The 26,828-nt window shown below is 40.0% G+C and overlaps 1 long non-coding RNA gene across 2 annotated transcripts in view; it reads left to right on the top strand.

Annotated features, from left to right (window-relative positions):
* Positions 1–26,257, top strand: part of LOC135261479 (uncharacterized) — a 40,179-nt gene extending 13,922 nt beyond the window's left edge. Inside the window, exons 3-4 of one of the 2 annotated variants that reach the window (XR_010331957.1) lie at positions 23,798–23,913; positions 24,763–26,257. This is a non-coding gene — a long non-coding RNA (uncharacterized LOC135261479). The remainder of the gene's footprint in view (positions 1–23,797; positions 23,914–24,762) is intronic. The other variant, XR_010331956.1, reaches the window with a different exon arrangement.
* The last annotated feature ends 571 nt before the right edge of the window (positions 26,258–26,828 follow it).

Consider the following 26,828-nt stretch of genomic DNA (forward strand, 5'->3'; position numbering starts at 1 on the left):
TCATTAAAAAAATTAATGATCAAGCTAATATTTATATAGTATGGTATTTTTTCCTGTATGCGTGAATGTAAAGTATACACTAAGAAGTATACTTAGAGAAGTTAGGTGGATGCTACAAAAGGGCGGTGTGAAGGACACCAGTCCTGCCCCCTGCTGAGGTTGTCTCCTTCCATCACAGAAGATTACCTCTGGCTGCACTTTGTGCTGGAACTGATGAACCTCAGGGGCCGTTTTGAGCCCTTACTGTGCGGACGAAACCCAGCGTCTGCCTCGGAGTCCATAATTTGATCCAGAGTTCGAGCGATCCGGCTGGAAGCAGAGATAAGCGATCCAGAGTAGTTTCTCACGGGTGTGTAAGTTTGGCTTTCGCATCTCCGCTTGAGATGCATTGAGGCAATACTGCTGGGAACAGCTCCATGTCAGAGCTTGGTTCATGGCATTTGTTTTTGGAGGTTCAAAAGAGGGCACAAGCTTAGATTTACGAGTCTGGCAAACTTGCCCCGGGAACATAAACTGATACACAGTGAGTGCAGTCGAATCGTTTGTGTGTTGTTGAATGCACAGACATGACATATTGAAAAATAGTATATCAGCAGATATAATCACAAATAAATCTATACATGTAACTATGCTAAACACACCCCTTAGAACAGAGAAAGGTACGTTGGTAAATGTAAATTGAAATGGCTTAATTGAACATGGGGCCAGACAAAATGACATTTGGAAGTTTGTCCTCATTGCATTCCAGTTCACTGGATGCCATTCACAACATACATTTGGAACTATTGTGGGCTCCAATGGCAAAGTCCAGTCTCTGGCTGGAATGTCTCCAATCTCTGACTAATTTAATAATCTCCAATAACACATCTGTAACCAATAATTAGAGGATTAAGAGGGACGTCAGAGCACCAGGGGTCAAGCCAGGCACAACTGTAATTACGGTGGAGCCATGCAATTTTTAAAGTTCAGATTCCCTTAGCTGTCTCGTGTTCAAGCCATTTACATTAGTCAGCTACCATTCACTAGAGTAATATCAGTGTTGGATGGAGTACTACCGTACTGAGTTTCAATGGGACTACAATTAAATGTGTCCTTGTCCATCTTCGATATACTTAACCGGAACATTGATATGAAGTGAACTATTAGGACAATGTAGCATGTATTAGTGTGGTTATACATGCTACAGACTTTATTGACAGCTAGACCAACCGTATGCAAGGAAGTCCTATTTTTTAGGCTCAATCAGTGCTTATTTCAAAGCTGGGTGACAAAGCTTCAACTCGTTCATTTGCTACTTATGCAAATTCTATCAAAGAAATCATGTTTCAGATTCTTGGATGTTCACAATACACATTCCACTGAGAACCATGGGCCTTTAAGCAGACAGAAAATCCAGTGTTTCTGCATGTCAGAGGATGAGAATTAAATGGCGTACACATACAGCGTCACTCAGTGGAAATGCATGCGTATGTGTTTTGAGGTTATCCTGTACATTGCTATATATGAACTCTGTCTGCATTCTGATGCGTCGGAGCGACTTGCCCTATGTATCTGAGATCCATTTACCATTGTATCTGATAATTGCACAATCATTTTCAGCAGCTGTGCCATCTGGATAACAGTGTAAAACTACAACAATTACAGCCCATATCAACAGAAGGAACCAGAATCGATACACTATGTACACCGAAGCATCCATCAAATGTCTGCTTTTTACGTGCCGTACATGGTATTGTCCTTTTTAAGTGGAAGGAAAATCAATACTCTGAGACATTTATGTGTATTTAGAATTTCCTTTATTAGCTTAGTGCTGCGCTGTGAGATTTCAGTACCGAAGGGTCACCGATGTTCTCCAATGGTACCATACTGCACTGCAGCCTTATATTTATCAATAAATACATTATAGCATCATACTCTAGCATCTTTGGACTATTGAGGATAGAACAAGTTGTGCTTGTGACTGGCACTGAAGGATTTCTTCTAAAATGCAGACCTCTTTAGAATTCAGGGTTGAGGGGGCGGCGGTGGTGAGAGGGGTTGGGACAACAAGGACTTAATGGATTCAAATTTAATGGATTCCAAATGATTGCCCTTTAGAAATGATAAATAGCTGTTTAAAGCAACTGATAAGACTATAATGTTTCTCAGCTCACAATTGGCACACACATTTACCACGTCAGATGAGATGCCTTGAACGAGGCTTTTTCCTCTCTCTCTCTTCACCCCTGTGTCTCTCTTTTTTAAATATGCAAAGTTGGACTCAGAGTAAGTACATACACTACAAAATACCAAGTTGAATGCCTGATTCTTTGCTTGATAGAGAATGAGACATGTGTCAAGTTTTCAGAGTATGACTCTATGGAAATTTTAGTGCACTGTCATTTTCCCACGTTTTGTTTTCAAAAGTAGTTGGATTCTACTCTCTTCTGAGACTTACGTAAAGCTTCATGCTTGTTTTTCTCAACAAATGATAAAATAAACCATCTTATACCATCTCAGCCCAGTTACGACATTGAACAATGCAAATATTTCATTTATTATTATCTTTTATTAAAACTGTTCAAGCAGAGTTTAATTAACTAGATTTCTCCCCTTCACAGTCGTCACACAATATTGAATTACTTCCCATGCTCCATGTTTCTATGGTCAAGCCTGACAACTCTAATACACTTGTCTAAATGCTTTCATCATATCCTGTGCACTTCCTTGACATGAACAAGGCAACATGGTAGTCCATGGGTCTACAAATAAGAGTTTTGAGCCAGACTTGGTTGGATTGATAGCTAGCAATGGATGTGATTGATTTAGCGAGCTGTTTATCATGATAAATTCAAATTACTTGGTGATTTTAAACATATAAATATACATGTTCTCATATACAAGACTCAGAGCTAATATATACTATATAACATGCTTGTGTTAGTACATCTTTATTTTACTGCAAAGTCAGACGTGAGAGCTTGCCATCTAACATTTAGTTAATCTAAAAATACATCTGGAGTGAAATAAATTCAAAATCATGTGTCTAAATAAACACAAAAATGTAATGAATAAATTCATTTGGATGGCTGACCTTCAGCATCTCACAGTAATTCCCCATCGTAGCAGAATGCCAAGCCTTGGACAAGACATTTCAGCCTTAAGTGTTAAACACACCCTGGGACTGCATTGCAGCCCATATTACAGCAACTTCAGGCCACTTAAGAATATACGGCTACAAGAAATTGGTAGAACAGAGACGTATTGTAAATGAACCTGACTTTCCACACCTGAAAATGGTTACTGTTCTATAAGTAGCTTGCTGTGCATAGCAATTCATCAACACACCATTCCATGGTAACAGCCACTAAAGTGCTTACTTGTTCACGAGAAGGTGCAAATTGCACATTTATTTATTTATTTATTTATTTATTTTTATAGACTAACAAAAACCTTCAAGAATAATGATGCACAAATTTGGGGAAAATGACCAGATTCCATCCATCATAGTCAGTCATATACCTTAATTCCATTTTTCTGCTTATGAATAAATAGCAATAAGTACAAATATATCCTTAAAAATATTTAAATGAAATGATATTTAGTTAGCTACCTCATTTGATACATGATACATTTGATACAAAATGGTTGTTGACTCCTATGGAAACAGACATGGAATCAAGGGGCTTCTGGAACCACATTGGTGAAATGCTGGATAGATTTGGCATTATGTTTCCATTTCACAGTAGCTACATGACCTCAGGGATTTAATATAAAAATGACTGTTAAATTCACATGGCCTTGTATTGTTTTATTTCTGCTGCTAGAGTATAACGAACTAAGATTGTAAATTTTCAGTCCAATTTCATTCATGAACGCTATCCCAGCTGTGGGTAAGTTTATAGGGAAATCATTCACTGAGAACCTTTGCTTAATAATCTTTTTATGTTGTTGATGAGTCATGTTTGCTAGATAAACTGAATCCTCTTGAAAACAAATTTTTACAAAAAAGGCAGGTACGCAAAGATTGTATGGTCTGTAAGTCCACTCTTTTCCATTCACCCATCAGAGAAAGAGACGAACCCGGAGCCCCTGCCCATAATGCCTCTCTACACTGTCTGTAGTTTGCTGGGTCTTTTCTGTGCGACTCCAGAACTATGCAGTTCTGCCCCCTCCCTTGGGGCCTTTTCTTACGGTCTGTGGGGGAGGCCTGCCTTCCCCCAAACGCAGCTCGTCCCAGGGTGAAGAATAGGCCCACTGTCTGCCTGGCCGGCCTGCGTATCGCCCGCCATTGTGCTATTCATTTGTCCCGTCGGCGGGGACGTCCTCTGACCTTTGCCTTTTTTTTCTTTTCCTGTGCGAGTGCCTCTGGGAGGCTGGTTTCTCCGGGCAGATGCTGCCTCAGAAGCGTCTGCGTGTTTGTGAGTGATGCTGCCACATCCTTGCTCCAAATTAAAACTCACTTTTGAGCAGGCCTCCAATCAACTGACGTAATACTCCGCCCTCCCCCAGTCTTAGCTGACAGCGTAATGTTGAAAAATTGGAAAATTAACAAATTATTGCGTATGTGTGTGTATTTAATAGCAGAACATAAGAATATACATTACATCACTGACGTATCCAAGTCCTTACACAAGAGAGTAAATAACTCAGATCTCCCCACTATCAAAACAAGTTTAATAATGAGCTAGAAGTGTCTTGTTCTTCAATACCAAGTATAAGAAATAAATATGTCAATATTTAGAAGACAAGTCAAGATGGAGAAATTAATAGCCCTTGAGGTAGTGATTTAAAATGCTGTTTCTTTATACACTCAACTACTGATAATTGCATACGTTTGTAACTTCCGTGTTGACATATTTAAATAAAATATGCACATTACAATAACAGCCACAAAGCCCATGTAAATGTAATTTAAGTGCGTAAGGCAAGAGAGGTAAGCCGATCAGCTGAGCACAACCTGAGTGACAGGAGCCACTTTAATCACAAAATGGAGGTGGCCCAACAGCCTGTTATGTGACTACATTGATGTTTCAGTGATAGATGGGAGTGAAGCCAAAAAAGTAAGCTGTTAGGGTAAGCTGTTTCAAAAACTGTCCCTGGAAAATCTTTTTACACTTCCTTGCATCATGTGCCTGAGAACCAGGGAAAGCATCACTGTAAATAAAAACGGACTATTAGTTCTAGGCACCATTCGCAGCTATACATTCAAACTACAGAAGATCATCACAGGTAAGAAGCATGAACTTGATTTGTTTCTAGTCTGTTTTGATAGAAAATGTTGTTAACTTATACATAATTCAAGTGTTTTTAGTTGTTCATGAATTTTGCTTCCGTGACAAGAGGGAATCATCAATGTAACCAGAAGGACACAGTGGTGTTCACAGCCTTGTAGCCTAGCCTGGGTAACTGATGTCCTTACATGCCTTCTACACCATGATGCATTTTTTATGTGGTTTAAAAAGCAGTATTAATGGGTGAGACTCTGTGGCACACTCCATAGGGCAGCAAACTGAACCCATAATGGCCCCCAACCCCCCATGTCCAGAGGTTCGATTTCCAGCTGTAGTATTTCTGTAGTGTGATCTCATCTCTATCTGTAACCCTGCTGTCCCCCTGTCTGAATAAAGCAGGAAACAAATACATAAGGGGTGTTCATTTAAAGTCAGTGCCGATGTGTTCTTGGCTGTTATGTTACTATGGTAAAAACATATTTAAATTCAAACTCATGAACTAACCCAAGGACCCACTTCAAAGACGCTTGCTGCAAGGTTTTAGCATGAACTCACAATGTGAATATCATGCCCATCATGAATTAACTTGAAAGGTTAGAGAAGTGGTCCAAATGAAACAAAGATGTACAGATTTCAATGAGATGAAATGGTCTACCAACAAAAATATTGAGATGGAAGAAAGTGGTCCTGTTTGGAGTTTCAGATAAGACAGACATGATATGCACCCAGACAGAGAAACGTGCTTAAACAAGGGACAAGAGAGCAATGAACCTTAGGTGAAACAAACATGGAATCTGTTTAATATTTTGGAAGGCTTGGCATGACAAAACAACTGCATAAATTACACTATAAATATAGACAATGAAAAAACCAATAGTTATAGCCACTTACACTCAGTATCAAGTTCTTGAACAGTCAGAAAAACAAGAAAACCTATGCTTTTGCTATTTTCATTGTATAAATCTGATTGAGAACATTGAGAACATTGGGGTAAGAAGAGATAAGAGTATCATATCATGTGGACAGTTAAGTGGTCATGAAGAGAAGAGGAGGAGACCTCACATGGGACCGTGGGGCACTCCATCAGAGCAAGCTTTATCAAAGTTGGAGTTAATTCTAAAATGGAATTGTTTAGCAGTCCATCAGAGGAAGATATGCTCAATGCTCATTTTCTTATGTGCACTGAATGTGTCATTTTACAATTAAATTTTTTCATTGCAGAAAATATTCAGCTTTAAACAGAAATTAACTGTTAAATGTGCTAAATCTGTTTATACAGTAGAGTGCTCCATTTAAATTGGCATGAAAATGTGTCATCAACTGAGGTAACAAAGTAATTTGACCTGGTGGACATAAGGAAGCCATAATAAATCAAAATGTTTGCTGAAGTGAAAATCCTGGTTTGTTTACATCCTGCCTCTGCAGTTATTATTATGTTAGTGCAACTTCATAAAAATATATATTTTTATTGGTGTTAATGCCTTTGGCGGGATTGCTGCCATATGTGCTGATCATCATGTACCTTTAAACCACTTAACCGTTCATAAAGATGGCCAGTGGCTACAGATTAATTTACCGATGTGATCATAGGTAAAGAGAACTCACGTTTTATGGTCATTTAATTGGCTTATTCCGCTAAGGCAGTTTAAAACAGCTTAACCAGCCTGTCCTTTAGCCCCCTACTGCAGCCCCTCATGCTAAAAGCAACCCCAAAGTACAGAGCCAAGCTTCAAGGCTTCAGAACTCCAGTGAAATAAACTGCTGCTTCAAACCACTTAAATTTAGTTTTAATCGATGGCAGATAAAAGCTACCGCAGCTGAAAAGGATAGTTTGGGCATATACCACAGGTCAGAGGACTGGAGAATAATGCTTAATCCACCAGAGATGACTGGTTGGCTTGATGTTTTGGCTTGATGTTAGGGCTAGGTGTTACAAGAATCCATAGAACTGACAGAACATTATTTGTGAATGATGTTTATTTCATAATTAGCCCCCAGTCCTATAAAATCCTGAACCAAACAAATAGTTGGGGATTTTATAAGACTGGGTAGTATCCACAGGCATGTACATTTTGTATTTACATACTACTTTGTTAGCCGGGAGTATTATAAAAGAACATTCCTCATCCACTATTTTAGTCTATTTAATTCTTTAATTTTGAATGAGCTCAAAACAATGCTGTCAAACTTTGGAATGCACGTTCTGTTTAATGAAATGATTTTTAAAATCCTTCTGAATTGCATATAGATACAAGCAAACATAAGACATAGAATATTGAAAACCTGAATGGAAGTCTCAGTTTAACTTCACAACTGCTTGGGGGAAGCATGAATTTATTATTTTCCTTGATACACGTGTTGATCTGTCTATGGTAAAATGTGATATTCCATTCTTGGAAGATTTTTCCAGAATATTAAAACCAAAATATTTCAATTTATATGCAACAGAAAGGGACTCATGACCAGAAGCTGTGTACTCTGTAGTTGATTAGATATATCATTGTATTTCATACAATAATGAAATAAGCTTAAGCAGCATTATTTTAAAACATGTACCCCAAGTTGCATAACTATCCTAGATATTTGACTGTCTTGCAACTACGTACCATGGAAAAAAATCCGTCTAATAACTTAATTGAAATATCACATTGGAAAGTGTCATTTCAGTCTGGTCTTAAATTAATTACATGATGGCAGCCACTTTTTCATGGCAAGGACAGCCTTCTACCTGGCTGGATGGGGCCAGAGAGAATTCTGCACTTATCACACAGAAATAAATGAACCAGCTCCCCTTTATAATAGGAATTCAGTGTAATTTAGATCCTTTACGTAATTTAAATTAATCATCATAGTCGTGGAAGTTGGGCTAATTACTCGAAGAATGTCCAAAAGACTGCCTTCGCGATAAGGGATGGCTTTAAGTGCTAGTATTTGATTGTGCCTCTAGAGGGCAACTGTGAGCTGAGGAATGATAAAACTGCAGAGAAGTCTGAATTGAACAAATGTTTTATACAAAAGACAAAGTGTCTTTTTATTCTCTCTGTTCTGCCTTTTCTCAAAAGCAGTGTCTGGAATGTTTTGCAAAACGCCTAATGCATAGTATGCTTTGCTTATGATGTGATCTTTGAAAAGCTGTGCACAATTTGGATGACCATCAGATAACCCCGAAAATCATGCATGTAATGTATATGAGAAAGCGTGCGGACAGCTTTCATCTGTCCCATTAAAATGTTTTGCATTTCTGCTCACTAGAATTAAAAATTAGGAAGGAATAAAAAAGGAAATAATGATAATTTTGCTTTAACTGATGTTTTTTTGCATGATTCAAAGAGTAAACTGAGACTAGTGATATCATTCTGTTCATGGTCAGCTGTGTGTTTTTATTGAGAAGATGCTGGTACAGTCCAACACATAAACATTTATTGGTTTTTGTTTCTAAACATCCACAGTGTATTTGGCATCCTCAAGCTTAACATCCACTAATCCCCGTGATGAGTATGAAAGACTTCTGTTTGTTCTTTTTTATCACATGATATCTTGGGCATGATAAAGAACTTCTGCCACCATCGTCCTCTGATGGCTGCGTTGTGCGCACTAACCTCCCGCCTCGCCGCGATGGGCGGACGGATCCACAGGAAAGCTCATTGTCTACTTGGACCCCTTCCACCCCGAGCCCGTGTTTACAGCCTCAGAGGCCCCACGGACGCGATATCAAAGGCCTCCGCGCAGAGCAGCGTGGCTGCAGGCTCGGTCCCCGTCTCCCTGCTACAACGCGTTAGCGTCTTTCAAATGCCTTGGCGGCGCAGCTGTTCGCGGGGCCGCGGAGCGCCGCGGATGCTACGAGGGTCTGCTGCGAGTGGAAAGACCCCTCGACCAGATACATCCTTCCAGGGGCTGTACCGATGACCTTCATGCGAGTCGCTCCTCCAGCTGACAGTCCCCTAGTTTCCTGTCAGCAACTTGAACATCTGCACTTGGGTAAAGCGGCGTCCGCCTGGACTCGCAGTGTGTGTGACCGGTGGCTAATTTTGTCCTTTCAGGGCACCGATGTTGCATTTGGGACCTGGAGTGTTTACCATGACCATTAGGTTTGACAAAACATGCACGCTTTTCGCTCGCAGTACGAACAGCTCTAATGCTGTCATATTTCCCTTGGTAGGAAAATTACCTAGGGCTACTAATTAATGTCTTGTGCAGTTAAATTATGCACTTAATCTCCTCACCCTGCTCAAGTCGATGTACATGCACGTGCGCACACGCAGGCACACAGACACACGCGCACATACACACACACACACACACACAAACACAAATAGAATGAAAAACACTCTGTACTGTCTCTGTACTTATTCTGGCCTTTTTGCCCTTCTGCATGTCTGCATAAATGTGTAGGCTGTTTAAGGTTCTCCATTTATTTTCCCAAAGTGGAACACTTAATCTAAATAATCTTAAACCCTGTCATTGTAAATTTGTACCACATTTTATCAGCCAAGCTGAAAACCGAACAGAACAGCCAAGGGCCACATTTTAGGCTGATCATGTGTCAAGATATCGAAACAAGTTTCAGAATACATACGGAATTTATGGCACTAGAAACTGGTGCCGAGTGAAAAGACTGAGAGATGAACTGCGGGTGAACTCTTAAACCAGTTTTCTTCAAGAGCACCGGAGATAGGCATCGCAACGAACCGAAAATGAGATTCCACGAGAAACGCACGAACACACGCTGCTGCAGAGGAGACGGTTTCAACTGCATCCTCCAAGAGTTTTAGCCCCAGTCTGTAATCTCTGAAGGCTGCCAAGAAAGTGAGGGAGAGAGAAGACGGCGGAGCAGACTGGCTCCCGCACTCCTCTGTCTGAGTCCTGGGGCCCCGGGCCGGCTGGGGCCTCAGCTGTGTCTCACACTGAGCCGGGCCTCGGCGAGCTCCCACCGCTTCCTCTCGTCTTTAATTCAACCTCTTCCTTTCCCTTGCCTTGGACTGTGTATTTGTGATGTGCGCTGATTTATGGATTATAGCACGAGGCTCTTTCTGGGGGAATGGACAGAGTTTTGCAGCGAGCCGTGCGGCGTTTCTGCTGCGGAGGAAAGGGATTCAAGGCCGAAGCTTCGCCGCTTTGTTGTGGTCCACCTTTCCAGTGTACAATAAAGAGAACCTGCAGATAAGCAGTGTACCCGGGGATGCTGATACTACCCTCAGTAGGGCGACAGCCATATTTTGGCCTAGATTCAACATTTGTTCTTAACTTTGACATAAAAGGCATATTTTTCTTCACAAAACCAGTATTGCAAGTTCTCCCAAACTGGTTTTGCATTAAAACAAGGCACCTGTATCTGACTGTAGGTCAGAGTTATGGACAAAAGTTGAATCCAGGACTGTTAGAGCTACGAAACCCTGCTTCCCCCTGAAGTGAAGCAACGTCCTTATCTCTGTGCCGAACGGATATTCCAGGACTAAGCGTGAAGTGATTAGCCAATGAACACATGGGGGCAAATTACACAACAGGCACACTGTGCAAATGAATCAGCTTGTGTTCTGAGCTGTGGTACACCTGACCCGACCAAAACACCTGAGCTAGCTTGCTACTTTTTTCAATCTCAGGGTAGTCCTGATAAATGGAATTTTCCAAGAGAAAGGTAATTTAAGGGCAAGCTATACACAGCTGTGTTTCACGTTCAGTGAAATACCTGCCTGGAATCCATTATGAGTCTATGCATCACAAATTCAAATTATTCAGATTGAAACATATTATTATTGCATATGGCATAATAATAATGACTTGATGAACTCAATTAGCTCATGCTTGATAATAACCATGCACATAATCTGTAAGTAGATAATGCATTATGCATCTGAATGTCATATAACATTATAACAAGGGCTTAACAGCTTTTAAAAAATGTACATGACAAAACCCACCTTGGATTCAATTTGATACAGCTGGATGAAATGTTGAAAGGAAGATCACTTTAGTCCTAACAAGTGTCTTACAGTAAGATTGTTCATACTACATTAGATTACACTCATTCTGCAGTGTGTTATACTGTAACTAGGGCCCTGGGCATTTGGCAACTGATTTGTATAGGTGGTAATGCAGTCCTGCAATACCAAAATATAGATGTAGCCTTCATATGAGGCCACCTGTTGAGAAATAATTAAAAACCGCCCTACCTGAATCATCTCGATTTGTCATTTTAATTATGATTGATTATGCACAATTTCATGTCTTTCATGAGTTGTGGCCATGGTTACTGTCATGTATTTAGTTTATGCAGCAGTATTTACAGAAATGCATCAATAATGTTCATATTCACAAGGGTGACCATATATATTAGATTTTGAAATAGGAGGGGAGGAGTAGGGCAGGCTCTATGAACATACTGTAATACTATGCTGTTTGTCTGTTTGTATATGATCTGACTATGGAATGAGTAAAATCTAGGCCTTTAGGAATTTAGGAATCTTTCTGTTGAAAAATGCCAAATAACATGAATAATGGATTTTGAAGTGTCTCTTTATGGAACATGCATCGCAGAAAATACAGTGCATTATATTTGTGTCCTGCATTTAAATATACATTTTATTGACCTAACTACTTGCCATTGATTTGTATTGCATTGTGAAAACTTGCTGTCTGTGTGAACTAACTTGTAATGCGTTGCTACCAGTACACAAGAAGGACACTGCAATTATTTGTTCATGGTAAATCGTTTAGATGCAGATCTATTTCTATTGTCATTATTCTTTAGTATAATTCATTCAGTCAACATGATCATTTGTTGAACTGCACCAGACCCATTATGACTGGTTTGTCTTAATCCAATTAATCACTGCTTTATCACAGCCAATTACACTGGTATGTTTTCAACAAGAGGGGCTATAGAGCCATGTAAAAAATGTCAAATATCAAGTTACTTACAGGCTACACAATGTAGTAGCTAAACTCATGACCCTACTTGCTATTTGGGGCTTCAGGCCTTGTTCTTGCTCAGATTTTGCCCGGTTCTTGCTCCACTTCTACTCTTGCTGTTTTTGCTCTTTTCAGCTACTCTGTAAAGCGTCTTGGTGACAGTTTTCTGTAAAGGGGGGGGGGGGGGGGTGTCTATGGAAAGAGAATGACGGAGAACATTTTATTCCTTCTGGACTTGTATTCCTTATTTTCACTGATAATTTCACTGCACTCTACTCCACCTGCACCGCTATACAGTATACTGCTCTTCTTAATCCTGTAGTAAAATTTAAGGCCCCTGGGCACCATTTGTACTCATACCTAGGGCCACTAGTTCATCTCTCCTTGCTTTCTAACATGGTGCTTCCGTCCTTCTCTAGGTCACAGGTAGCCTCTTTGTCAAGCCATTTCTTAAACAAGCATCCCTTTTGCACCACCTCAGTAATCTAAGCTCATAAAGTAATTGTCACTAATTAAGCACAGATGTTGATTGACAGCTGTCTACAAGCAGCAATTAAATTCAGTTTGATTACTAACTACCATGGACATACTATGTAAGAAATGCCAAAATTTAAAAAGAGAGCAGTTATATAACATTTTGCTTGCAAAAAAAAAGTAAAATAAAAGATGTCATTAATTTATGATTGAACTAATTAACTCAACGTGGTCTTCAATCAAGACTTTAAGTAGAATCAGGTGTCTTAGTGCTGGCCAAAATCAAAAACCTGTTTTATATGGATGCAGTTTCCTTTTAACTGCAGTGATACTCAATCCCGGTCCTGGAGAGCCACAGAGTCTGCTGGTTTCTGGTTTTTCCTTGAGATCAGTGACCGATTCAGACTCAAGAAGCCAGGTGACCTGAATTAACTGCGTAAACAACTGCTTTAACTGATCAGTTGCTGTGTGTTACTCAAGTGCTGAGTAACAACGGAAGCCAACAGACTCTGCGGCTCTCCAGACACCCTTTTCACAGCATTTAACTTCCATCCATGTTCACGGTCCTTCCTGACTCTCCTCATATTAGACCAACTAATTGTTTCAATAAATGTCTCACTTAGAAACTCAATTGTACGATTAGGCAATTGGCCATGCCGTCGAGGTGCCGATGGGGACCCCTGGAGGATAACCAGTGGAATACATGTTTAAGTCCCTGCAGGTCACACGATGGAGACAAACCGGTGGCCCTACTCACACCACATTATGCTCAGGTGCTTCATTAGAGCAAAAAGAAAAAAAAAAAAAAGGTTAACACATTTTCCACCGAGAGAGATTGAAAAGGGATAACAGGGATCTTTCTCAGTGTGGTAGCGAGAGGTGGTCCGTCGGTCCTGCTAGTTCTCGGATGAAACGGACCGTAGATCACGGCGGCCGAGTCTTTCATTTAAATGCGAGCCCTCCGCGCGAGAGAGAGCTGTGCAGAGTCATCCTGTGGCCAACTGCATAAATATACATCTCATGCCACGCTTGAATTTAATATGTGAGCCCGCGGCCGTTTGCTTCCTGCTCCTCTGTCTGCGATTGCATTATTACTGACAGTTCAGATATTGGATTTTGAATGGAACAAATGGAGTTAATAAGAATGAGATCATTGTAGTTAGAAGGTGATTGGCTTTCTTGGGTCGGAGCCAAAAACAATTTGTGATTCTTTTGTACCTGCGTCTGTGCCTGGGAGATATAGTGAACGAGCGGGAGGGGGGAGTGGTTGGAGGTGGGGGGGGGGGGGGATCAGCTTTTATCAAGCACTGCCTGGCAGGACATTACGTCATTTCTCTCAGGCCATAAATGGGCACCGAGTCCCATCTCTGGAAGCCTTAGCGAGTGTGGTGAATCGAAGGCTTTGTCTGTCCGTTTATTTATTTATTTACCAATATATTCATTTATTTATTTATTTACAGTGAAGCAAGACAATCTGAATACGGAGTGTAAGCCGGTCGTGGCTCAGAAGCAGGCATAGACAGAGGCATTATTTAAATCTGTCTTTCGTGCCGCTTTGTCCTGAAGTTGGAGGCGCGATGTTAAGCTGTTACATTATCCATTCTGCCGCAGTGTTTTTCGCTGCTTTCAGACACAGCCAAAAAAAAAAGAAGAAGAAGAAGAAAACTGTTATGCTTCGAGAGTATCAAAACAACATTTGCTTAAAACTGTTAAAGGAAAAGGACCGTGGAGGTTAGGCCGAGTGACCTATTGAATGGAGTCTTTCTGCCGAAACAATCACGTTTTCTCTGGAGGGAATGTTGGTGCCCTGCAGATTTGATGGTTTGACACGAGAGGCGCGAGTGACAGTGCGGCTCGGCGCCTTGAAAGGGTTAGGATAAGAATGCGTCTGCTTCTTTACTGGCAAAGACAACAATACTGAGGGATAGTAGTAGCAGTCTCACCGCCCCCCACCCGCTGAATGGCTTACAGCAGATAGCAGATACAGGGGCGGGTAACCAGAGCCTGTCAAGCCCTTCCCCCGCTCTTCAAGTAACATTACATTCTATCCGTCTCACAATTATCGTGCGCAACAGGAAATTGCAGGTCTTTAGATAACACCGAGTCTCACTAGCTACTGAACCTGTCACTGTTGCTCTTAAGTGAACGGAACCTGAGGAACAGTGGTAGCGGTCTCCCCACACACCCCTGAATAACACTGCTGGGCTTAAGTGAATGGAAAGCATATTATCTATTATTTATTAGATATTACTTATCGAAGCAATGTATCTTATAATGTTCAAAGCCACCGTCGATACTACTATAAAATGATGACTGCTTTTTCAAGAATGTGAAGGTGCACTGAAATCCTGCCAGTCAATTTTTTTTTTGTTTACATTTTTTTTATTGATTTTTAATTTTTTTTTAATGAAAGAGACAGCCACAAGATCCCAAGCATCATGTGGTCTTAAACGATTTAGTAGTATTCAGGAATATTTAGAATTGAATGGTATTAACAAAAAGCCAGTGTGTGCATATCTGAACAGGAAACAGACAGTATTTGTTTGCAGCTAGCTAACTGCTGGTATGCAAGTTTTGTACATGTCAGGTACATGCTATATTTTCCATATACAGTAGAATGGATAAAACACTAAACAAAATTATCAAAACTTTTCGAAAACCTCTGGGAGTAATGACAATGCATTACACGATGCTATGCACTCAAAACAAAATAGGCTTCTGTGATGTAATAAGTGCCATAGCTGACAATAGAAATACAGTTTTCACTGCTTTATTGCAAAATCCCAAGAGAATAAGTGTAAAGGTGTATGCCCAAGGAAATTTTAGGGCAAATGAGTGATAAAGCAGATTTTTCTTAGGACTTCATAACAGGGTGCTTTCTTAGAAAGGTTTCACTAAAACTCAGACTAATAATAATACTAAAATGGTGTCCCAGATGGTCAACAACTCATAAATCTGAAATTTAAATGAACTATGAATAGAACTAAACAGAACTGATTCAAAACATGAAAACTGTTTCATAATTAATGAAACCCCTGCCTTGTAGCACTGAATAATAGCTTTTTATAACAGAAAAGGCTATGAAATGGGGGCTCTGGGAAAATCCACATTTTCACATCTGCGGGCCTAGCTTGGGACAAGCTCATTTAATTTTATTCAGTGCTGCTCAGCATGGACCATCCATTTCACAGTTAAGTGATAGCATATCTCAGAAAAGGATGTGCTTATCTCAGATGCATGCAAAACTTGCATAGCTGGGACTGCATATAAAATTCCTCAAGTTAGGATCAGACCCCTTGCGATTCCCCCCCCTCCCCCCCCCCCAATACAGGAGTTAATCACATTTGATTCCATTCCAAGTATATGCCACAGTAGTTTTATGCAAACTGAAAGACATAGATGAGGACTGTTTATATTTTACTGCCAACTTAACTTTTATTTTGTTTTCCATGTAGATGGAAATATATATTTTTATGTGCTTGTTCTACATAAAATATAATTATAGCCTTTACTCTTGACAGAATGTTCTTAGTTTTCTCTACCATCATTTATTTTCTGTTGATATGTGCCAAGTGCCAAGTGACTTCACTGACTAACTTTGGCTATGATGTATCAAAGCAAATAGAAAAAACTCTCATATGTAAGACCTCTAGACTTTCATACTTTCATGGCTCATGGCAAGGTCATCTATGTCTGTGGGAGAGACAGAAGGCATAGATTATTTATTGTGGAGAATGAAAATTCTCAAAATGGATTACGACCTAGCATTCCCTCTGCTCACTCAAAGAAGATTCTCAAAGTGAATACAGTAGCTGTGTGTAGCTCTCTACTTATGAGCCCTATAGGAAAAACAGGCCTGATACTCCAAATTAAACTGAAATAAGTAAAGGCTTGCTACAGTATGTTTATGTTAGTACAGACATAGTGTTAAATAATGTACAAACTGAAAAGGGTGTGAATAACTGATTTCATATAGTCAAACCACAATCTTTCAAAGGTGGTTTCCATTCCAAAGATCACCTCTAAACAAATGCAACAATTTTCACAGTGTGTTTACTTTAGAATCATGTGACACGAGCTATTGTGGGGAGGCTGTGTTGTTTGGTCAATGTATGCTGATGGATAGGGTATTAACTGCCATGTGGGGCATCAAGACCCAAACTGGGTGACCAATGCAGCAAGCAGAAAGTCACATGGCAACTGGGGCCCTGTGTGGAAGATACCCTCGACAATAATAGAATAACATTTTCTAATTATTTTTGAGCAGCGAAAACCCATTTGATGTGGAAGCTCTGTAGGGTTTGTTCATACGAGTCTGGAAAGCTGTTCCAAGGACAGACACTTGATGAATAGTCATTATGTTCTCGATTGTTTACTCTCAAATCAGTTAAGTACAGTGGCACAGCATGATGGGCTTTTAAGGACAAGCACTGTATTAAATGGCAACAAAAGTAATGTGGATCCTTTCGAGCTTATTGTGTAAAATCTTTGAATGTTGACTGGACCAGACGGCAAACAAGATTTCAGGATTGACAAAATCATAAGTGACCCATGCAGGGTGTGCGTGTTTCAAAGTGTCTCCCAAGCAAAGTTCATCAAATGACGCGCTTAACGAAAATAAGTGCATCTATTAACCCTTGTAATCTCATTTTAAATTTAAAACGAGCCAGTGTCGTGCCGCAGAACCAAGGGCGCATTGTTTCCAGGAAGTCGTTCCGGGAGCTGTTACAAAGCTATGAAGGCCACGGTTCACATGTGCTGAGGGACAGTGAATCAGTGACACAGTCCGTCCATTCTTCCCGGCTCTGTTATTCTCTTTTCGAAAACACTGGCTTTTTTATTCCGTTGAAAGAACAAAATTTACAAGAGGAACAAAACAGAACTGTGCTCTGGGGGTACACAAGCCATTTGAGGAACAAAACTCCTTTTCAGTGCCCTATTAAGATCCGCTCTCAGTTTGTTGGGGTTATTTGTCTAAAGGCTTAGGGCTCTTTAAGCCCTGTAATGTTTTGGGCCTGAGTAAAAGGTCACGGCGTGCTATAAATGCAGAGGGCATGTACCCGAAGAGAATGCTCCCATTTATATCGACACTCCATCCCGCCCGGCGCTTTCCAGCGAAGACTCGTGCCTTTGTAGGAAGATCGATAACCAGAACCAGGGGATCCTCATCGACCTCCTTACAGTTTGAACACTGATGAAGTTCCCAGCTGCTTGGTAGACAATTATGAAATACACAGGAAGGTGCTTTATTCCAGACGGTGACGGATGTAAGAGGTGTTTTGCCCTCATGAAAGCCTGAAGTAGTTAATGGTACATCCAAAGATAACATTGGCATGTGACAAGCACAATATAAATACAAAACAAACACATATTGATAAATAATTATTATGAATATAAGTGTATTTGTTAGAACTGTTAAAGCTCAAGTAGGCTAATACCTCTCTGAACATTTTTTTAAAGAACATATTGTTTTTCAAATGTGAAATTTGAAGTTAAGTTTGAAGTGCGAACAGCTTCATTAGAGGGTTATGGTCTGTGCTGAAGTAGTGAGATATCATACCATAAAATAACCAATCAACACATAAAGGCACACACTGAGATATATAATAAGCCAGGAGTCTACAGGGGACAGCTTAACCCTGTATGGAAAATCATAACCGGAATCGAGTGGCTCAATGGTCATTGTCATTTAACAATTTGCAAACTATTACTACAAATGCAAGTGTTCCATTTATCGCTTTCAAAAATGATTGCTGATTGCAATCTTATTATTAGGAAGTCTCATATACCTCGTAGTCATAGTCACCAGTTTTTTTTGTCTATATTTCTATATTCACAGAGATATATACTTACATTGCAGTCCGTATCATAGTGCGGTCATCAATTAGTGGTTAATTGCAACCCTTATAGACCAATTTGTTTTCCTAACACTTGAAGAGGAAGGAAATTAAACATACAAGAGTTTCTTTTTACACAAGTACATTGCACACAGATGGATTCAATATACTGTGTACAGATTTCAATTCATCCACAAATACAACACACAATTACGGAACCCCCCCTAGGCACCCTAGGTGAAAAAAATTTCAACATGGAAATTCATACTCTTGGTTTTGCAATCCGTACTCTCTGCTTTAAAAATCTGTGCACTCCGTTTTACAATCTGTAGACTCAGATTTTGCAATCCATGCATTCGGTTTACCAAATCCATACACTTTTGTACACTGTTTTGTAATAGGAGCTAGCCTGCATTCAATTAAATAGCTAATGTAGTTTGTATGTCGTCAGTTAAAAGTTAGGGCCCAACAAGAAATTATCGCGCTTAATGAATGAACTAATGACTAAACTTAACTTAATGAATTCAGCAGAATAACACACCATGCAATCTATGATAGCATTATTTATTTAAATTGCCGAGTCATCGTTCTTTGGTGAATTATTAAAAGGTGTATGTAGAGACACTGTTTTATAAAAGTGGTATGGCACTCGAGCCCCTGATATAGCATGAATATAGCCAGGACTTGGTGGTTTGCCGGGGATCTCCGCTTCGAGTCATGCCTGACATCAGCCCCTAGCCGTGCCAATATTCATTAGAATATTGAATATTGGCATGGCTAGGGGCTACCGCGGGTTATTGTACCATATCGCTTTAATAATATCCCGTGTCCTCATGTGTGAATTGTAGCTATGATGCTTCGTGTCTGACTTTCCTGCAATGAAGCCGAGTGAACTCACTCAAATGACGTGCAGGGATTGCAAAACTGAGGGTAGGGAGTGCCAAACCGAGCTGACAAATGGCAACTGAGAGTATGGATTTTTAAAACCGAGCGCAAAGATTACAAAACTGTGGGCATGGATTTTTAAAACCGAGGGTACAGAGATTACAGATTTCCACGTTGAAATATATTTTTTCACCTAGGGTATCTAAAAGGGTTCCATACACTATAGATCAACATTCACAATCTTTTAAGATACTATGATCTTGTTTTTTTGGAAATCAACAACAAGGGGGAATCGACTGTAAATAGGGTATGAAAATACTTTGAGCAATGGGTCATCTACAGTTTTACCGGTGAGCTTAAACATTCCACAAGAAACTTTGGATGACTCAAAATGAGGACGTGCAATCCCTTCTGCAAAGTAGTCTTAATGCCAAAAACAAACCTGTGGAAATTGAATTGTTAAAAATAGGTTTTAAGCATTGTTACAGCAGAAAGTTATGCTACCAGAGGAATGCAATTACACAGCAAGGTAAAACCTGCATCTGAGCCATGCAAAACAAGATTGTATTCTGCTTTGTACTATTCTGTGTACCTCGACTTCTATACCAGATTTGAGGACCTGGAGATGGATATCTTTCCAAAAACTGCTGTCCTGGCACAGCTCAGAGGGTTCTTCTGAGACGAGGGCTTAGGGGCATAGTTCACGTTAACTGTGGAACTTGGCAAAAGCCTTGTTGAAATGTTCTATTGGTTTGAGAGAAGAGAATACACCAGAATGTGCGCAATAAAATTAAATTACTAACAGATGAATAGTAAACACTAGCTCAGCATATGCACAGCACAGTCAAAACAATACATCTGTAAACAATCTGTAAAAACAAGATGTTGCAGAGAAACTCTTTTTTTCAACCAGTATGCAAATTCTTGAAGCTACGTTTTTTTTTCTTTCTTTTTTTTTACTCCAAGAAAGTCCGCACACTTGACTACAACACCCCTACAAGATTACAAATGTGCTACTGCTACACTAATAGCCACAATGAAAACAGCACGTGACAGCAGTGTGGGAAGTTTTCTGTCAATCATTGTTAAATGGCAGTTGACTTAAGAATGTGGATGACTGTGGAGGTATAATGTGATAATTATCTATTAAGTGATCAAAGAAGCTTTACTGACCTCAGGCAGAGGGATGATTGAAACGAAGGTGAAAAACTACTGGTGACTGTACTCATAGTGCGCTCTTTGAATGTAAATGCTTAACAAGGATAACATTGGTTGTAACAATATCCCTTAATTCCAATAGAGAAAACCATGGCTTAGGTACAATGCAGGTTTGACTAACAACATAATTCTGTGTCACTGGAATGTTTTGTAGCTCCCCCACTGCAAAACTTGAGAAATCCATGTCCTAAAGGTGACCCAGAAGTGTCAGAGTAACGATGATTTTTTTTCATTTGAAGTGCTACTAGAATAATTCATGTTCAACCAATTGTTGGTGTTAACATTTCCATGAGGTTATTTTCAGTTTTGACACAGTGTTGTCTAGAAGAATTTACAACAGCAGCAGCAGCAGACACACACACACACACACACACCCACACAAACACACACACACACAGGGACTCAGGGCCCTTAAACATATTTATTACATGGAAAAGAAACACACTATACAGAATGTTTGTACCGAGTTGGAACACATTCAGTTAATAGTGTATCCAGTATATTCCTGTATACAGTAACTTATTATTTCAGTTTATGTAGTCGAAACATGTAGCCCTTGAATGTATATATGTGACACATCAGATCATGCAAGTTTATATAGCTATAACATATACCGTGTAGCCATTGGACACTTATGAGGGTGCATGTCTGCAGCACACAGCCATCAAACACAGAGGAGTTTACTGTATGTCTCTGGGAAAAAGCCTTACGTCATCGGCCCCCAGCACGTTCGCTTTGAAACCCCACATCTATTAACGAAAGAGCAGCCTCCAAAACCGCAGGAAGCGGTGCAGCCACAACTTAATACGAGCTTTTATGTGCTCCACTCTTAATAAAGCTGCCGTTTAAGAGGCGATGCCAGATTTATGGGCACATCCCTGTCCGTCTTTAGTGCAGCTTGCTTAGACAATAAGAGACAATAATCGATCGAAACCATTGAAAGGTGGGGGTGGGTGGGCATTTTATTTTTATCTGGATGACATAAATCAGCATTTAATTCAGGCACAACCTGACCGGGCCATTGCTCTGTGTAGGGTAGAAAGTATGACAGAACAAGGGATTAAGCTTCCCGGGTAGTTTAACACATTCCTCACCGACAACCTCAAACCGTTTGATGCATTGTGCCTACCAAGGAGGGGAAAGCCCATATTTTTGCCTTATCAAAATGATGTTCCCTTTCTACTGCAGATAGCAAGTAAGGTAATTCCTTTATGGATAAACCCAGAGGAAGAGCTATGGAGCTTAGTCCTGAAATAAATCCTTGCGGCCTACAGAACGTTCTTCAATGCAATTTCACCAGAGCACTTGGAACCAGCACCAGGAGAACAGGGAGATGTCCCTGGGGTTGACCATAGTACTGTCATGGAAATGGCTGAGGAAACACTTGAAAAGGGTTGGGGAGCAGGTGAGGGCATTGATCAGAATGAGGCTTCACTGAAACAGGAACAAGTAATTGAACTGCGCAATTGCAATTAAACTGCATTGAGTTACAGAAGAAATCCCGCTGTCCTTTTGCAGAAACTATGAGAATGGCAGACATTAATATGCACAGGGTGGAAGTGGCTCTCTGAAATATTAGATAATAAGTTGAATATTCAAGCATCTGATTATCTATCCACTCAACAGGACATCTGCTTCAACAGTGTAGATGGAGTACCACATAAATGACCGACTCAGGATTCAAACCTTTTGGTCATGTGTTTCATTCCCTAACCACTTCCTCGCGTACAGTTCATGCCCCAAGGTGTTATTGCTCCACAGCCCTATATTTTTTAAGACTGATGTTGACAATGATGAATGCTTAGTGGCACGTGTCCACTGATCGGACATTATTTATCAATATTTCATCCACTGCCTGCAGACGATCCAGTTGATCATTGAGTACAATTAATTGAAGGCACTTAAGGCAAATGATGATTTAACATTTGGGTTGCTTTAAACAGGGCGCAGTAGATTTAAGACAGTGGGAAGTTGGTAGCGGTTTTCACTTTTTAAAGCCTTTGCACTCCCCGCACACTATCCGCATGCTACACCTGCTACATAAATAATTAATTCATTGAATTATAAAGGCAGTCAGAGAGCAAAAAAAAAGAAAATGCTTCATGTGTACAGATGGGCTGCAAAGTGTATACCGTCTCTCATGCAGCACCGCGAGTGTAGGCCTGCTCGATAAAGGTATTCAACAAAACCTTCCTGGGCCCGTAGATCTATGCGCCGTCCCACGGGTCAACGAAGAAGAGTCTTTGGAAAAATTAATTCAGCGCTACAGGGAAGCCGCGTTCGACCCCAGAGCCCGCCTCCTCTGTGGCGATAAACCTTAAACCGGGAGAACCCAACATGTGAAAAAAGCATTACTGGCAGAGTTATTTATTTATTTTTTTACAAAGAGCGATCTCTCATTAAAACGGATTGCCTAAAGCTGGAATAATGAACGGAGGGAAGAGTTGCGCATTATATTCAATGCTTTTGGAGAGAACGGTTCAAATGAGGGAAAAAAGGCCCTGCATTTTTACTTATAAGACTAGGTATGAACTGTAGAAACATTTAAAAACCCAGATAACACACAACACAGTGCAACACAACAGGGCACAACATACCATGTAAAATAGCAATTAATGGGCAGTGAGTTCTATAAACTGCACGTCTCAGCTTTAAGGGGTATGTGAATAAATACTCTGATTATTTTATTATATTTTAATGAATTTATACCATTCTATTTCGCTTTCTCAGGGGGGATTTTGACAGTTTTCATTTTACAAACTCGTCTACTCTTCCAAACTGGTTTTCACATAGCATGCAAGTTAAATATAGTACCTTGTTTTTCAACTCAACATCAGTTTAATAGGATTGATGGTGGCGACTATATCCAATATATTGGGCCTGTTGCTCAGATCTTCATGACACAGCAGAATCGGAATCCTCAGCAGCCCACCTGTTGAGTTTGGTATTCAGCATGTACTGTTTCATCTAAAGCAGTTAGATACATGCGGTGAGGTCCATAATGTTTGGAACAAAGACATGCTTGTCTTGATTTTGCTCTGCACTCCACAATGTTAGATTTGTAATAAAACAACACACATGTGGTTAATGTGTGCATTCTGAACATCTATTCAAGGGTATTGTTACACATTTTAGTTTCATAATGTAGAAATTACAGCACTTTTTTATACATAGCCCCCCATTTCAGGGCACCATGAGATATATTATTGTTATATAAATGAAAGTAGTCATTTTTTGAACTTTGTCGCATATTCTTTGCAGGAAATGGCTGCTTGAAGTCTGCGACCCATAGACATCACCAGGTGCTGACCGTCGTCTCTGGTGATGCTTTGCCAGTCCTGTACTGCAGCCATCTTTGGCTCTTCCTTGTTTCGGAGGTCAGTTGCCTTACATTTTCTCTTCAGCATATATAACGCATGTTCAATTGGATTCAGATCGAGTGAACTTTCAAGAACAGTCAAGAATTTTCCGGTTTTTGGCTTCTTTGTTGATTTAGCAGTGTGTTTTGGCTCTTTGTCATGCTGCAGGATGAAGCGCCATCCAGTGAGTTTGGAGGTATTTGCTTGAACTTAAACAGATAAGATGCTGCTGTACTCATCTTCATCTCAAATGTTATGGAGCTCACTGTACATAGTTATTTCAACTAAATTGCAGGCTACACAATAGGAATACAGAGCAAAGAAAGGAAAAAAAAAACAGGTAAACCTGGTGTTGTATGGCTCTATAGGGGTAGGTCTTCTAACTGCAAGAGCCCAGATCTGCTATATAATTCTTCATGAATAAGTGCCCACTACAACCTTCCTTCCCTACAGTCCAGTTTTCTGGACAGAGTTGTGACAGTTCTGAAGTACAGTCTAAGGTGTAGAAAAGAGTGCTGTATCAAAATGAAAAATTGATGAGCAGAGTCAAAAAGTTGAATCAGAAGCTCTTGACTGGATTATGACTAGAAAAATGAATGAGGTCACAGTTAAAGCATTAAAACAACCCTCTTTTGTACTATCTTTTAAGGCAGGAAAAGGGTGGTGCGGCAAGAATCCTTGAAACCATGAATTGTGAGACTGAATAGCAAGGAGTTCTGTGTGTTAGTGGCAAATCACTTGCACTACAATAAACACATTAAAGTAGGAGTGTAGGCCCGTGAACTAAAGTTTCATTGGAATGTTGAGGGAAATGTGTCCAGAATCAATAACTGAGTGTATACAAGTTTCTCTCAATTTCTGTTTCAGGGTTGCATATTTGGCACACTGCAGACTAGGATTCATAAGCACACCCTGTTCTGGCCAACTTCCTCACAAGAAAATAAAGAATAAATAAATGACCTGATAGAAGGGGAATTGTAGAAATTAGAGGGCAAGGATTGAGATGACTTTACAAGAGCCTTGCTTTGTGGGAATGCCGGCTCTGAAATTTTGGACCAACAGTGGCATGTTGGGAATAGAGCAGAACGCGTTTGCTGACAGCCCTGATCAACATTATTTTCCTCCCCAGACATTTTATCCATTGCAGCAACATTTGGGTGATTCTCAGAGTCAATTACGCCAAGAAAACCAAAAGGGCTTGATCTGCCACACAGAATGCTAAATCCCCTCATCGACATGTCAAACAGCGTCAGGATTAAAATGGCTGAATACTCCTGTCATCAACTCCGTTTCTGCAAAATACATGAAAGCGACATCACATAAATGCACATTGGTATAAATAATTAGGGAAATAAAATTTGGTGCAGAAAAGGCTGTGTTTTTTTCTCTGCTGTGATAATAAATAAAGAACACGCGATTTATAGTCCAATTTCCACTCCTGATGCAATTCACTGACAGTGGGAGGATCAGGCAGGTAACTTGCAAAGTCTTTCGAGCCAATCTCATATAATCTATAGGGCGCTGGTGCAAACCGATCCAGAGTGAGACTCAGGGACCTCTTGGTAAGATAAAGTTTAATCAAACTATCAAACTCTCATTAGACAACAAGACATAAACTACCATAAAATCATGAATTTGGCTCTAACTGTTGACTAAACATGTGCAGCTTTACAATTCTTCTGGAAGCAGGAAGCCATTGGGAGCAACAATGTCCTTGGTTACCTTGGTTTCATGAACTGACAGGTATTTTTATGATTTTTTTCTGCTCCACTGAATCGCAGCCCCAGACAAATTTAGATTTATTTGTGGCTTTGGGATTTTACTGTGCCTGCACAGAGTCCTTTGGCATGTTGTTTGGAAGCCTGTCAAGAATGAGAGAGTAGAAGAAAGTAAGTGCAAAACACAGATGGAGAGAGAGAGAGAGAGAGAGAGAGAGAGCAGATTGAAATGTGGACTCCTTCACCAGATACAAGTAACCTGAACTAGGGACACTTGTGTAATTTGTAAAGTAGATGTTAAAAAATGATGCCATACAAGTTCTACCTATCTGAAAGGTTTGACTGCATTGTCCGAACTTGTCAGCATAGATCAGGGTTAGATTCAAGTTAAATTGAACATAACAAGATCATTCCTGGTTAAATTTATATCACAGAAAAATCCATGCATTTAAATGCATTGCAAGCTGTGAAAACTGGTATGAAGAAGATACGCACAGTCAATATTTCTATCTTTATTAAATCAAATCTGGAAACATATGCAGTGCATATCTATAGGGATTGGATCGTTGGATGGGGGACTGGATTGTACTTGAAAAAAATGCAATCAGAGGATGATAAACAATGTATGGAAGAAAACAATAAAAACAAACATGGAAACCATCAGTGTCTTGTCTTTGAGCCAGAAGCTGAAAAAATATGTCTGGAATGTGACTTTAGTTGACGGAGGGCTTTGGCTTTGGTTTTTTAAATTAGATACACATAAGAAGATTTTATCCAAAAATAGGTTATGGAAGATGCAGCCCACCAAAGAATTTAGAGAATTCACTAAAATTTTTAAATCCTAATTTGCTGATAGGCCTCTTAAAGTATGCAAAACTTACAGTCTTCCATACCAAACTTCATTTCAGTTTTCAGTTCCCATTTCCAGTGCATTTTTAATGCATTGACAGTACGGCAACAGCCCTTTAACACCCTTTCCAAGATCCCTCCAGTTGCCAAATTAATAAATGAAATAATATGGTTTTAATGGAAATGCGTTGATCAAGGCTGGGCACGACATCAATTATGAATAAAGCATCCGTTTAAAAAAAAATTCATCCCTGCAAACTGCTTTATAGCCAATGTCTTTAGTGGATGTGTGATAATAATTCAGGAAGCATTACGGCTGGGCAGTGGAAATATTACACGCGATTAACATGCTCGTGCTTGATTTAG

Source organism: Anguilla rostrata, chromosome 8 (assembly GCF_018555375.3).
Source record: "Anguilla rostrata isolate EN2019 chromosome 8, ASM1855537v3, whole genome shotgun sequence".
NCBI lineage: Eukaryota > Metazoa > Chordata > Actinopteri > Anguilliformes > Anguillidae > Anguilla > Anguilla rostrata.